Source organism: Pseudorca crassidens, chromosome 18 (genome assembly GCF_039906515.1).
Source record: "Pseudorca crassidens isolate mPseCra1 chromosome 18, mPseCra1.hap1, whole genome shotgun sequence".
Taxonomy (NCBI): domain Eukaryota; kingdom Metazoa; phylum Chordata; class Mammalia; order Artiodactyla; family Delphinidae; genus Pseudorca; species Pseudorca crassidens.
The window spans coordinates 52,730,584-52,746,290 of NC_090313.1; positions in this window are offsets into that span (position 1 = coordinate 52,730,584).

The window sequence follows — 15,707 nt, forward strand, 5'->3', positions numbered from 1 at the left end:
GGAGCACAGGCTCCAGATGTGCAGGCTCAGCGGCCATGGCTCACGGGCCCAGCCGCTCTGAGGCATGTGGGATCTTCCGGCACTGGGGCACGAACCCTTGTCCCCTGCATTGGCAGGCAGACTCTCAACCACTGAGCCACCAGGGAAGCCCCCAGCCCCTATTCTTTTGTCTCTGTTTTTTCTTTTGCCCTACCCAGGTACATGGGGAGTTTCTTGCCTTTTGGGAAGTCTGAGGTCTTCGGCCAGTGTTCAGTAGGTATTTTGTAGGAGTTGTTCCACATGTAAATGTATTTCTTATGTATTTGTGGGGAGGCAGGTGATCTCCACATCTTACTCTTCTGCCATCATGAAGGTCCCCCCAGAATGAATGATTTAAATGCAGAATTATAATAAAAGTCATAGCTAGCAGCACATTAAAAAGATAAATAGAAAATCCATTTAATGCTTAAAAAATGCTTAAAAATAAGTAAAGCAATCGACATTCCAATAGAAAATATGTACATGGCAGTAATAAGCTATTTACAGGAAATATATCTAGCTTATAATGGCTTCTAAAATTATTATGTCATTCATAAATAAACACAAAGTTAAATAATAATTATGTATTCTTTCTACCTATTAGGATTCAAAGTTACAAAGTTTTAATGCAGGGAACTGTTGAGGTAATTCTCATTTGACCTCATGGGAATGAAAATGGGTTTGATGTATTTTTGAGAAAAATTTGCCTCTAGTTTTCAAAATAAAATCAATAGAAAATATTAATAAAATGAAGAGATTTTTTGAATAGAAAAAGAAAATTGATTAGCCCTTAGTCAGACTCATTAATTTAAAAAGAGAGGGACCAAATAAAGAAAATTAGAAGTGAAAAAGAGAGTTACAAATGATATCATACAGATGGCCAGTAGGCACATGAAAAGATGCTCAACATCACTAATCATCAGGGGATTGCAAATTAAAACAACAATAAGATATCACCCCTCCCACCTGTCAGAATGGCTATCACCAAAAAGACAACAAATAACAAGTGTTGGCAATGATGTGGATAAAATGGAGGCCTAGTACAATGTTGGTGGGATTGTAAATTGGTATAGCCACTATGGAAAACAATTTGGAGGCTCCTCAAAAATTAAAAATAGAACCACCATACAATCCAGCAATTCCATTCCTGGGTATAAATCCAAAGAAAACAAAAACACTAATTTGAAAAGATACATGCACCCCAATGTGCATAGTAGCATTACTTACAATAACCAAGGTATGGAAGCAAACTAAGTGTCCATCAACAGATGAATGGAAAAAGAGGATGTGATAAATATATACAATGGGATATTATTCAGCCATAAAAAAGAATGAAATTTTAACATTTGCAACAACATGGATTGACCAGGAAGGTATTATGCTTTAGTGAAATACGTCTGACAGAGAAAGACAAATATTGTGTGTTTTCACTTATATGTAGAATTAAAATAAGTGAACAAAGGTAACAAAACAGAATAAGAATCTCAGATACAGAGCACAAAGGTGATTATTAGAAGGGAGAGGGATGGAGAGAGGGACAAGATAGGTGAAGGGGATGAGGATGTACAAACTGCTATTTATAAAATAAAAAGTTACAAGGATATAAGATACAGCACAGGGAATGTAGCCAATATTTTATAATTTTATATGAAGTATAATCTATAAAAATTATTGAATTACTATGTTGTACTCCTGAAACTAATATAATATTGTAAGTCAACTATACTTCAGTAAAAAAGAAAAACAAATTCATTTCAATTTCTTTGTTTTATAATGCATGTCCTTACATCAAGCCAGTTCAGGAGAAAATTGGATATTTGTATCACAATTTATGGAACACAAACAGAATTTCTATTATAAAAAGCAAATTGTTTAATTTGGGGGGTGATATAAGTGAGATATTCAGTGTTTACTTTACTGAAAATTCTGAGAAAAATCCAATCATACATTGTTACAAAATATAATATATTTCTCCTGAGAAACTTTACTTTTTTGTTGTTGTTATTGTTGCTTTTAATCACATATCATTTTGCATTATTTGACTAATAAGTTTAGCTTTTTTGATTTTCCCTTCAGAGCATAGATCTGTGAACCCAAATTTAGTATACATGAAATCATTATGTTTGATAATTTAAGCCTTATATAGGGCTTTGCTTTTTACCACTGTTATTTTTATTTTCTCATTCTCCCCACTTTCAACTCATTTCATAATGAGGTAATGAAACCTGACTTCTTGAAACAAATCTGGACATGAGTAAAATATCTTAATAAAAATATGCAAAAAAATAAATAACAAATTAAATATATATAGGATTATCTAACAGATTAACATAATGGCAATGGCATTCGCTATTTAGGACTCTCAATATTTAAAGCAAAAGCATTTTCTTTTAAGACATTTTATTTCTGTTAAATATGCATATTGGTGTTTAATGTTCATTATTACTCATCAGTATTTTTCTATAAAAATATATATAAAAACAAATGACCTGTATTGCTTTTTCATATTCCAGTTCTGTGTGAATTTTAATAAATATATCTATAATAACTAAACTTAGATGAATAATTATGTTAGAAACCAAAGATAATATGCCCTCAGTAGTTAAGGCAGTGCCTTTAGCTATTGAAACATGAAAATCAAAATGATATTTATTTTATACCTGTCAGTTGCTTCTTAAGTAAAACAATGAAACAATTTTTGCTAATAAGAACCATCTAATGAATTCTAATAGAGATATCATTAATGTGTCAAAAAATAATGAAGGCATTTCTCTCTTATTTACTTTATATTCAATAGCCTTCACAACAGCATCTGAATACTTTCTAAAAGTTTTCTCTCCCACAACCTTTTTAAAATGTCTAATCATAGGCCAAAAACATTAAATATTTTTGGCTTCTTAAGATTTTCTGAACATTTTCTTCATTATTTACCTCTTCCCTTTTCTCAGATATTTCTTTTTTCCCAGTGTCATGTAGTCCCTCATCTACTGGAAAATATTCTACTCACCCTTCAAACTCAAAGGTGTAACTCAAAGATCACTTTTATGAAGTGTTGAAAAATTACTTTTCACACTCTAATTCTGTCCACAGAAAATCACTCAATTCATATATTAGAGTATATATTTAATATTAAAAATTATATTTTTATTTGATCAAAATACTTTTATATCTCTAAACTCATCTAATATCACACACTATATTTGTTCTTTATTTGGCTGAATGCTCTACCCTCCCATCCCAAGCACTACTTGAAGACATGTTTAGATGTTAAAGTTATCAACAGTTCCTAGCATGGTGCCTGGTGCAGGTAAATATTTATTGCATCTGTTTAGTATTAAGAAATAATATATTTAACCTTAGCTTTGTAAAATTAATAATTTTCTTTCATAAGTTAGAGAATTTCACTGCATCAAGACAAGCAAGTATGCAGAAAAGTCGTTATCATAAAACTCTATAAAAATAAAATCAATCTGCTACTATAGAAGTCAGCAAATTCTCAAAAATCTCAGATTGAACTACAGAATAACTGATGACTTTTTATGTAAGAGCCATTGTCGACTTAGAGAAATGGAAAATTTAGCTTTGTATCTAGAGGCATCAGAATTGAATCAAGACACAAAGAGCTTAGTAATCAATTCAAAATTATTATTAGAAAGTTCAAAGACATATCTACCACAGAATTATACAGAATGTCTCTAAATTCCCCCATTCCTTTAGACTTACCCTACTTGTTAAAAAAGAACACTTTTTTCTTTCTTAATCATTTCCCTACATTTTATTGAAAATCTCTAACAGTATTACAGTTTGAAGCACACATTCACAATATATAGATATTTATTTCCTTATATTTAAATTATTAATAAACATAACTACACTCACACATTACCTACTTCTTGCTGTTGGACAGGGAATAGCAGCAGACCTCCAGTTAAGAGCTTATTAGGCGTGACTTAAATGTCCATCAGCAGAGGAATGGATTGTGGTACTTATATACAATGGATTATTACTCGGCCATAAAAAGGAACAAAATTGGGTCATTTTTAGAGATGTGAATGGACCTAGAGTCTGTCATATAGAGTGAAGTAAGTCAGAAAGAGAAAAACAAATATCATATATTAACACATATATGTGGAATATGAAAAAATTGGTATAGATGATCTTATTTACAAGGCATAAATAGAGACATAGACATAGAGAACAAAGGTATGGATATCAAAGGGAAAAGTTGGTAGGTGTGGGATGAATTGGGAGTTGGGATTGACATATATATACTGTTGATACTATTTAAAATAGATAACTAATGAGAACCTGCTGTATAGCACAGGGAACTCTACTCAATTCTCTGTGGTGACCTAAATGGGAAGGAAATCTAAAAAAGAGGGGATATATGCATATGTATAGCTGATTCACTGTGCTGTACAGTAGAAACTAACACAACATTGTAAAGCAACTATACTCCAATATATATTTTTTTAATGTAACTACTAGAAGAAACTGTTAGAAAGAAAAAAAAAAAGAGAGAGCTTATTAGGCCAGACTCCAGACCTACTGAATGAAATTCTGCAATTTTTCATGATCCCCAGGTGATTTATATGCACCATAACTTGTAAGAAGCACTGATTTAATATAAAGTCTGAAGCTTAGTTTATATTAAATTAATGTTATTTTACTTCTTCCCCTTATCATGTACTTACTTGGACTTTGTACTCTTCAGATTTAGAGGAAGAAAAGGGCTTGTGTTCCCCATCCCCATGGTCATGTGACCTGGTTATTTGATACAATGAATGTAAATCTAAGACAAAATTTTCCCACATAAATAAGCTTTATAAGCAATCAAAGAAAAAACTTACAATTTTTGTTGCATGATTAACTACATCTCTAGTTGAGCAAGTGTGTGTCTCCTTCATCTTAGTGTCGGGATACAGGACTGAGTGGAGTTCTTGGCCTCAGGAGTTACTGCAGTGTGTGAAACTGCTGAGGGTGTCACATTATTATATAATATACATACAACTCTATGGACACTACAGTATCTCTAGTCAATCTCTGTATCTTATCACCTACTAGGATTGTCAGTGGTGAATATTTTAACATTCTATTAATGCTTGGGACCATAAACTCCTGTTTAGTCTCTCAAATATTGCAAAACCATTCCTGAGACTGGTGATGCTAATTAGAGTGCCTCAAAGTATAACCTGTGTGCAGACTCACTTTATTAAAACCAAGGCAAAAATATATATCACACTGTGTATGACAAAACAATTTTAAATAAATTATAGTACCACTTTTAATCTCTAATATATTTCCTTAAGGAAAGTGTACATTAAAGTGAAAATGCATTTTTCTCTCTTTACACTGAGGTAGGCTCAGTAAGGTTGTTTAAAGAGCCATTTCACTGGATTAGATTTGAACCATGATTCTTTTTATTAACTCTAGACAGGAAATTGCAGATAAGGGATTGCCACGGATAGTTGACAAATATTTTCTGCTTTACTGGAGCAATGGGTCTTTAGTAGATTTTCAAAATAATAAATAATGGGATCTTCTGAAATGCCAAACTTTTTATGTGTTGGTACTAAAAATCATCTCCGTAAGAACTTCAGTGTCTTCAGGGATTAAGAAGGCAACTTGCTGGTAAAGTGGCTTATTCCAGGATTGTTCCAGGAACACAGCACAGTGGAGAATAATGAGAGAGAAAGAGAGAGGAAGCCTCAAAGATTTGGACATAAGACAACCAATTTTCTGGTGAAATAGATAGTGAAAGAAATCCTCAGGAATTTATGGGGGTTGGGAGGATTCAAATGGATTGTGATATTCCTTTCCAAATGCTACGTTTGTTGTGGCAGTTGACTGCACCCTACATTAGTTTCCACAGAAAGATGTTAAAGGTTGTTCTTGACCAGAAATATGTATTTTATGTTTTTGGCATAGTGTACCACAGGTGGATGGATACAGAAATTTGAATGGAACAGAGCAGTGTTTACTCTAAGTGGTTGGTTCTGCAAGGTAACTTTTACTTTGCTGAATTTGTAATATTATCTGAGGAGACCAAACTATAAGAATTGTCAGTTCACACTGTTGACTGTAATTTTAATGTATGACTTTCACCAACTAAAACTCACAAAACACAAAGTATGTAATCCAGAGAGGCAACCAATTAATTTACAGTGAGAGATATTACAGGAGGTAGGTCAAATTTTTGTGTTTGTCTAAGTACTAATTTGTTTTCCCTATAAGCAACCTACATAGGAAGAAACTGAATGGGCATGAAAAAAACAAAAAGGTAAAGGAATCTAGTTATTGGAGTCAGATATTTAGTAACATAAAGTCTGGCAGTTTTATGAGTTCATCTCAACATGTTTTAACACCAGCAACTCACATGTTCTTACTTAAAACTTTGGCATGATCGATCATCCTTCCATTTTTCTTTATAGCCCACAACACTTGCACTGTCTTTTCAATTTTATCTCGAATATTATTCACGTTCCTTTTTACTTCTCACTATTTCATTATTCAACCTTAATCAAATCCACTCTCAGCTCTAAAATGAACCATTACTATAGACTAGTAACTAGTCACTCACTCACCATTCTTAATCTCCATTCTTATCTCCACAGTTTATTATTATTGCAGCTGCAGTGGTTTGTATAAAAAGTAAAACAGATCAAGAGATGACTGGGTATGTAAACTTCAACTGCGTCTCATTCCCTGTACCATAAAACTTAAAAAAATTTACAAGAAACTCTTTAAATCCAGGTCTTATCACTCACACCCTCATTCAAGATGCTCAGACACCTCCCCTTGCTACTCTCCTGTTGCTATATTACCTTGGACCTGGCTCCCTGTCTAATGCACTGATTACAGAGGTTGATAGTATCCATAGTGTTTGTTGGAGGAAACAAGCAGCAGACATGTGGTCAGACTCCTCCAAGCTAAGATGAATATTTCTACCTTCTTCTAACTGGACTTTTAACATGAGCAAAGCAGTAGGGGACAATCAGTTCTTACCTGCAGTTCTCTTCTCTTACTGGTTTACCCCTGAGACTCAATGTAATCAATTTGTCAAATTAACACTATCAACTAGAGGCCAGGGTGCCTGACAATGATCTTTGGTTCAACAACAGATCCGAAGAGGAAATAAATTAGAGAATTTTATTACTCACAGGTCCTGGAGGAAGTAACTGGCACACTTTGAGGGGCTACAGGGGCAACCCAAGGCAGAGTTCAGAAAAAGATAGGACCTTGGGCACAATCCTTTATTAGAGTTCATAAGAGGAGTGTTTTGGGGTTTCTAAGGTGAAGCTAGATTGGTCTATTTAATCCAAATGTTGAAGTTTGGTAAGCTCCATGGGAGTCTTATCTAAGAAAAATATAAGTCACACAATTGCTAGGAGGCAGGCAAGACTGTTCATCACAAAGTCTACTGAGGAAGTCATATCAGAAAGTTACATTTGCTTGTGACTCTGTAAGCTGCTATCTCAGGCATTCACCTGCATGAAGGGACTAGTGTCAGTTCAAGGTCACTACAAAATGGATGCAATGTCGTGGAGTAGCTTAACTAAACTCTTAAAGCTCAAATTTTTCTTCTTCATCCTGTATGGTTAGAATCTATGCCATAATTTGTATCAGCTTGATGGCTTTATTTTATAAACTTTATAGTCTACAGGAATCCAGACTTGTCGTATACTTTTAGTGTCCTACTTTGAGTATTCTGTCTTAGTAAAATCATACTTTTGCAAATTAAATGTGTTTGTTTGTTTTCAAACTACTATCTGCAAAGGGCATTAAAAGAAAAACAAAACTCTATTAAAAACACCCCAGTATGACTTTATAATAGGCTATTTCTTTCTAACTCCAGAAGCACTAAATGCCATATATTCATTGGGGGAAAAGATGTGGGGGTAGTTAAGAACATTTGATGGTGGAGGCAGTAAGGAAAAATCAGAAATATTATCCCTTTATTGTTGCATGACATCCAAGGTGTTAAATATCTTTGTTAGTGGACAATCTGAGCATGTAAGAGAAAATGTGTTTATGTTGATTTCTTAAGCTTCTGAAAGCTGCGAGTGATATACACTGTCTAAGAAGTAAAGGGCAGATATGCAAGGTAAAACCAGAGTAGATTATTGGTGGTTTAATTAGATATATCATGAACCAAGTAGTGCTGGCAAGAGAACTCTAAAGGGGAACATGGAAGGTGATAACGAAGAGTCACAAAAGCACATGAAATAATAGTGAATGGTATTTTAGTATCTGAAGAAGCTAGTATTCTTTTTCATTGAAATATCATAGCTTTGGTCAACTTTCCAGGACTGTATGCAAAACGATTCACGTTATGTAGTGTCTTAAAGCTACAATGTATATATGCTAAACAAAACTTCAAAATTTGCACTCTAATCTGAACTGTTCTTTTATATTTCTAATTTTACCTAAATGAATTGCCAAACCAAAAAAATACATAATCAAAACCCAACTCATGCTTCTGTCACCAAACTTTATTCTTTCTCTAATAATTCAATTTTTGTTAACACCATCACTGTTTGTCACCCCAGCTTGAAACCTAGGACACTTGTCAATTTCCCCCTGATTTTTGTTACAATATCAGTCACCAAGTCCTGTACATACTCAGCCTGAGAATATATGAGCTCTCTCTCTGTCTACCTCTTTCTCTCTCTGGAGTCAAATTGTCTACACTTGAATTCAGGTTCAGGCACTTACTAGCCACACGACCTTATTTTGGGCATGCTACTTAGTCTTTTTCAGAATTCTCCTCTGTAAAAATGAATGATAACAATAGCGTTATTATGAAACTCGGATGAAATAATTTATGCAAAATTCTTAGTATCCAGTAACCCCTTATGATATTTTTGCTGTTATTATTTATGTATTTTCTCTAGAAATAATTACTTTCTTTTCATGTCCACGGATAACATGCCAAGTATCCTCATCACCTCTTGCCTGGAATACTGCAATACCTGATTTGCTTTGTGTCAATTTCTAGTTTCATTTCTCATTGCGGTGGCTTCTCTTTGTTGCAGAGCACAGGTTCTAGACACACGGGCTTCCATAGTTGTAGCACTCAGGCTCAGTAGTTGTAGCACGTGGTCTTAGTTGCTCCACTGCATGCAGGATCTTCCCGGACCAGGGCTCGAAATGTCCCCTGCATTGCCAGGTGGATTCTTAACCATTGCACCACAAGGGAAGTCCCAAGAAATGTGTTTATAATAAGACATTCAGAAAAATGTGCTCTATGCAGGAAAACTGGAAATCCATACAACATTTTCTGAGTTTAAGTTTTAAATTCAAGTCTCTGAGTAATACAATTGAAATTCACATTTTCAAACCTGAATAGATCTAAAACTACACATGCATTCTGGAAGATATGAGACTGGAATATTCAACATATGTAAACAATTATCTCCCACTAGTTGAAAAATTCCTGAAATTCTAGCTATTCCTATAAGAATTTCTTTGACATAAATTTTACAAATTTGGGGGAGAATTTTTGAGTTTACGTGTTATTATTCTATTCTTTATACTCATATAGTATTTTGCTCTTACCTTTATTTTAGCATGTATCACATTACAGAAATGTCATTATATTGGATTAATTACGCTTCATTAACTTGGGAGATACCTAAGTTCATCAGGAACATATTTTTCATTTGTTTTATCCTAAATGATGGCAAACTCATGTCTTGGTACATATTACATCCTCAGTAAATATGTGTTGAATGAGCTTTTACTCTCATACTTTTTAGACATCACACACACACACTCACACACATATCTATATGTGTTGTGCCCAAATATTGAAGTTATGCCTATTGTTAGAGTCCTATAAATATAGGTATCAGAAATGTAAAAAATTTAATCACTATTTTAGTCACAGACACTATTCTGTGTCTATAGTTTGTAAATTTGTTTTTAATTTCCATAATTTGTTTAAATTATTTAAATATTTCTTTAATGTTAACTGAATTATCTCTTACTCAAATTAAACCACAGAATAAAACAAAATATAACAAAACCATTGTCTTTTACTCAGGTAGTATATTCATCCTTCTCAAACAAATATGCATTATTTTAAGAAAAATTGTAAATGTTGACACATATCCTTATTTTAAAATGTGTCTACTCTAGTGAGGAATTACATAATATACCTTTTAATGTGTAGAAAAAGATGCAACCATCCAAATATTACTTCAGGAAGTGTAACTAAATATATATTACTCAGTCGATTTAAACGTTTTTAATATAAATGACAGGAAGAACCTTGAGGATATATGTATATTATCTCTAGAATAGCGAAGATGTTGTGAAAAGCAGAAGTAAGCTATATTGACAAACTAAATATCAGACAAGAGTGAACAAGTTAAGAAACTAGTTTAAATTTTCCCTGAGGAAGAAAAGCCTAGAGGCAAATTTTAAGGAATGAATAAATATGGAACAAGTTTTCTATTATTTTAGACTTATCATAAAATTTCTAGAAGTCTATTTGTCCTTTCCATATGAAAAACATGTAAGGGCCATCATTAATGTGAGCCCCTCTCTGAAGAGATGTACCACATTTCACCAAAGTACAGTTTAAAGAAAAGAAAAAATGAGCAGGGAGTGAGGGATATTTCTCTACCAGATATCAAGACATAAAATTTTAGTAATAAAGGCAGTTGGTATTGGTGCAGAGATAGATCAATGAAACAGAATAGAGTATCCAGGGGGAAAATATATATATGAAAACTTGATTTATCTCAAAGTGAGTTTATATATTTGTAAGGAAGTTGATGGGCTATTAAAAATTATGAAATATTTAGTTATATAAAAAAATATAATTAGACTCCTATTTCATACCATATACAAAAAATAATAATTTAAGTTACATTAAAGGTCAAAATGAGAAAAATAAAACTATCAAACATTTAAAAAATATTACAGAGGAAAAATTTCACAATGTAGTTTTAATGGAATAACTTCAGACTTAGTTTAGAACCTGTCTTAATTTTTGAATAAGATGCAGGCAAGAAAATATAAAGAAAGTTTGACAAATTTTATTAAACTAAAATTAAAGAACATTTTTATTGAAGTATAGTGATTTATAATATTGTGTTAGTTTTAGATGTACAGTAAAGGGATTTAGGTATATATATATATATATTTTCAGGTTATTTTCCACTATATGTTATTACAAAATATTGAATATTGTTCCCTGTTTTATACAGTAAATTCTTGTTGCTTATCTATTTTATATATAGTAGTGTGTATCTGTTAATCCCATACCCTTAATTTACCCCTCCTCCATCTTTTTTCTCTTTGTTAACTATAGGTTTGTTTTCTATGTCTGTGAGTCTGTTTCGCTTTTGTACATAGATTCATTTGTATTATTTTTTTAGATTCCACATATAAGTGATATCATGTACTATTTACTTTCTCTGTCTAACTTACTTGAGTTAGAATGATATTCTCTAGGTCCACTCATGTTGCTGCAAATGGCAATATTTAATTATTTTTTATAGCTGAGTAGTATTCTATTCTATATTTACATATATATATATATATATATATATATGTATACCACATCTTCTTTATCTATTCATCTGTTCATGGACACTTAGGTTGCTTCCATGTCTCAGCTATTGTAAATAATGTTACTGTGAACATTGAAGTACATGTATCTTTTCAAATTAGAGTTTTCATCTTTTCCAGATATATGCCCAGGAGTGGGATTGCTGGATCATATGTAGCTCTAATTTTAGTTTCTTAAGAAACCTCCATACTATTCTTCCATAATAGCTGCACCAATTTACATTCCCATCAACAGTGTAGGAGGGTTCCCTTTTCTCCACACCTTCTCCAGTATTTATTATTTGTAGACTTTTAGATGATGGTCATTCTGACCAGTGTGAGGTGATTTGCATGTCTCTAATAATTAGTGATGTTGAGCATCCTTTTGTGTGCCTGTTGGCCACCTGTATGTCTTCTTTGGAGAAATGTCTATTTAGCTCTTCTGCTCATTTTTTGGATTGGGTTATTTGTGTTTTTTTTGTTATTGAGCTGTACGAACTGTTTGTATATTTTGGAAATTAACCTCTTATCAATCTCATTGTTTGCAAATATTTTCTCCCATTCCTTAGGTTGTGTTTTTGTTTTGTTGATGGCTTCTTTTGCTGTGCAAAAGCTTTTAAGTTTGATTAGGTCCCATTTGTTTATTTTTGCTTTTCTTTTGCCTTGGGAGACTGATCTAAGAAAATAAAGAACTTCATTTTTTATAAATATACCCTGTAGAAAAATGAAACAACAATCCATAAACTAGAAATTACTTACTACAGATATAACTGGGAAATAATTGATATTCAACATTTATTTCAAAAAATCTCCTAAAGTAAGAAAAAGAGGACTTCCTCAATAAAAAATGATCAAAAGACTTCAGTATGTACTTAAAAAAAAGAAGAAATAAGTTAATCCATATTCATCAATGTGACACAAACTTTTAAACTGTGTCAAAGGATAACAGGAATGTGGAGGAATGTTTACATTAATCCACATTGAAGTGCAAAATAGTAACATCGATATATTAAACAATTTTGTGTTGCTTAATAAAATCAACTCTATCCATAATTTATGACTCAAGAATTTCACTCTTAGGTATATCCTCTAAAGAAATTTTCTGTGAACATGTACTATTATTCATGTTCAAGAATATGTTTAGATTATTGTTCTCCATAACAACAACAGAATAACTGGATAAAACAAATGTCCATTAACAGTAGAATGGATACACTAATTGTGGCATATTCATAAAATGGATCACTGTAGAACCCTCTAAATAAATGAAGTACAGGTACTTGTAACATAAGTAGATATCAAAAATGCAAGTAGATTAAACAAACATAACACAAAAGAATACTCTTAGTATGATTGTATCTTCAGAAATTTTTAAAGCATGAAAACAATGCAATTTATTGTTTAGATGTACGACTGTAACACAGTTATAAAGAAAATCAGGAAAATTCTAAAATTAATAAAAAGCAAGCCAATAGTAAATAAAATATTCAAGTTAATAATCACTTCTGGAGGTGGAGAAGAACAGTACGTCATTAGAGTGGAGCACACAGAAAACTCCTGAGGCAATGCTAAGGTTCAATTTATTGTCCAAGTCTGGAATAATAATAATTTAAAAAATAAATGTGAACACTTACATAGCACTTACTATGTGCTAAGAAAGAAACTATGAGCCATATATGATTCTCTTATTCCAGATGAGGGAAATGTGACACAGACTGATTCACTGGTTTGTCCAGCTGCACATCGATAGTAATCTAAGAGGCATGATTCAAACCAAGGCACCTTAGCTTAGATACCCTGCTTGGATCTCAATCCTGGCTTTACACAGCAATCACCAGTGAAGTTATAAATATATAAATGTCTGGGTCTCACTCTCAGAGATACTGGTTTAATTGGTCTGGCATGCATCTCAGGTATTTTTTAAGAACTACCCAGGTGACTCTTTTCTTCAGCAAAGTCAAAGAACCACAGCTTAAGCAATGCTTGTTCACATTGCATACCTAGGCACTTATCTATTCTCAGATCCATCAGAGAACTGAGGTAGCAGGGCAAACTGCCACCTCAAAACCTTGAGAGGCTGGTGAATAAAGAGAATTACAGCCAAGATCACATTACCTGAAACAGAAGACACTAGAGCCCGTGGGAATACTTAACCAGAAGCTTCAAAGAATTGCTGGAGGCTAAGTGTGGACAATCTTGTGAGTTAAAAACTACTGGGAAGGTTTCCAGTTTCACATGTAAGGTGCTTAGAAGTTGCCACTCTGCCTAACAACAAGTCAGAAGCTCAGCAGCCTGAAATATCTACAACTCTTCTTAGATCCATAAGAGAGGGAAGGATGGAGGGAAAACTGCTGCCTGCGAGACAGGAGGGACAGACAGGTGGATACAGAACTCACTGCTGACCAGAGCAGAGGATCATGGTTGAAAACGAACACAGGAAATAATGCCAGGAAAGGAAAACTTGAACTGTAATTGACAAATTGCTGGAAGCTCAGTGCAGACAATACTGAGAGTTAAAAACTCCAGAGGGATGCAGTCACAGTGTGAGTCCCCCACAATATTGCAAAATTTATCACTAAGACCTTGAATAGTTTCCTAAATTAAATATCACAAAATAATCCCCTTGTGCTTCTGTCAGAGAGAGGAGGAAAAAAACACATTTTTTAATATATCAGGACACTCTGTTCTTCTCAACAAGTCCTGCCCTCTGGGATAATTTGTTAACCAGGGCCTAACCTGCTGGGGTATTATCAGAGCCTAAGTGACCTGGGATAAGGAAAATACCCAACTTTGGCCCACTACAGCAAACTTGTCCCACCTAAGGGAGAAGAAAATACTGAGAAACTCCCATGAAAATTGCAATCCAGAGGCATAGGTTCACTGAAATTCTTAGATCTAATCATAGGACTATAGAACACTCCACCTCTCTTCACACCTCACCATCACATTACTAAAGGCTTATTTACAGCAGTTCCTTTTACCTGGGACATCATGCCTAGCTACAAAGAAAAAAAAACAAGACATAACAAAGGAGAAAAATAAAATTAGAAAAGACAGATTAAACATCATAACCAGACATGGCAGGAATGTTGGAATTATCAGACAAGGAATTTAAAATATTTATTATTAATATGTTAAAGTCTTTAATGGATAAAGGAGACAGCATACAAGTACAGAGGAGCAATGTAAGCAGAGAGATAGAAATCCTAAGAAGGAATCAAAAATTAGAGATCAAAAGCACTGTAACAGAATTGAAGAATACCTTTGATGGGCTTACTAGTAGACTGGACACAGATAAGGAAATAATAAATGAGCTAGAGCACTTATCAACAGAATCCTTGGAACCAAAAAGCTAAAAGAATAAAAACTGATAAAAACAGAACAGTATTTACAATACAATGTGCAACATTGTGGTACTATACAAAAAGGAGTGACTTACTTATACTGGGACTACTAGAAAGAGAACGAAAAAGAAGAAATATTTGAAACAATAATTATTGAGAATAACCTCAAATTAATGTCAGACACCAAACCAAAGATCCAGGAAGCTCAAAGAACACCAGGCAAAATAAAAGCCCAAAACACCACACCTAGGCACATCTCTTTCCAATTACAGAAAATCAAAGAAAAAGAAAAAAATTCAGGAAGAAGCCAGGGGGTGGTGGGGGGGAACACTTCAACCAGACAGGAACAATATTAAGAATAACATCAAACTTCTCCTCAGAATCCTTGCAAGGAATAAGAATGTTACAAAAAAAGATATTACAAAAAAAGAAAACTACAGACCAATATATCTCATGAACATAGATGTAAAAATCCTTGAGAAAATATTAGCAAATCAAATCCAATAAAGTAAAAGAAGAATTACATGCCATGACCAAGTGAGATTTATCCAGGGAATACAAGGCTGTTTCAACATTTGAAAATTAACTAATGTAATTCATCACATAAAGAGGCAAAAAAGAATCCACATGCATATCAATATATATAGAAAAATCATTTGACAGAAACACATCACCCATCAATGATAAAAATTCTTAATAATATAGAATAGAGGGGAACTTCTTCAACTTGATAACGAATATTTACCAAAAAAAACCTACAGCTAACATCACCCTTAGTTGTGAGAA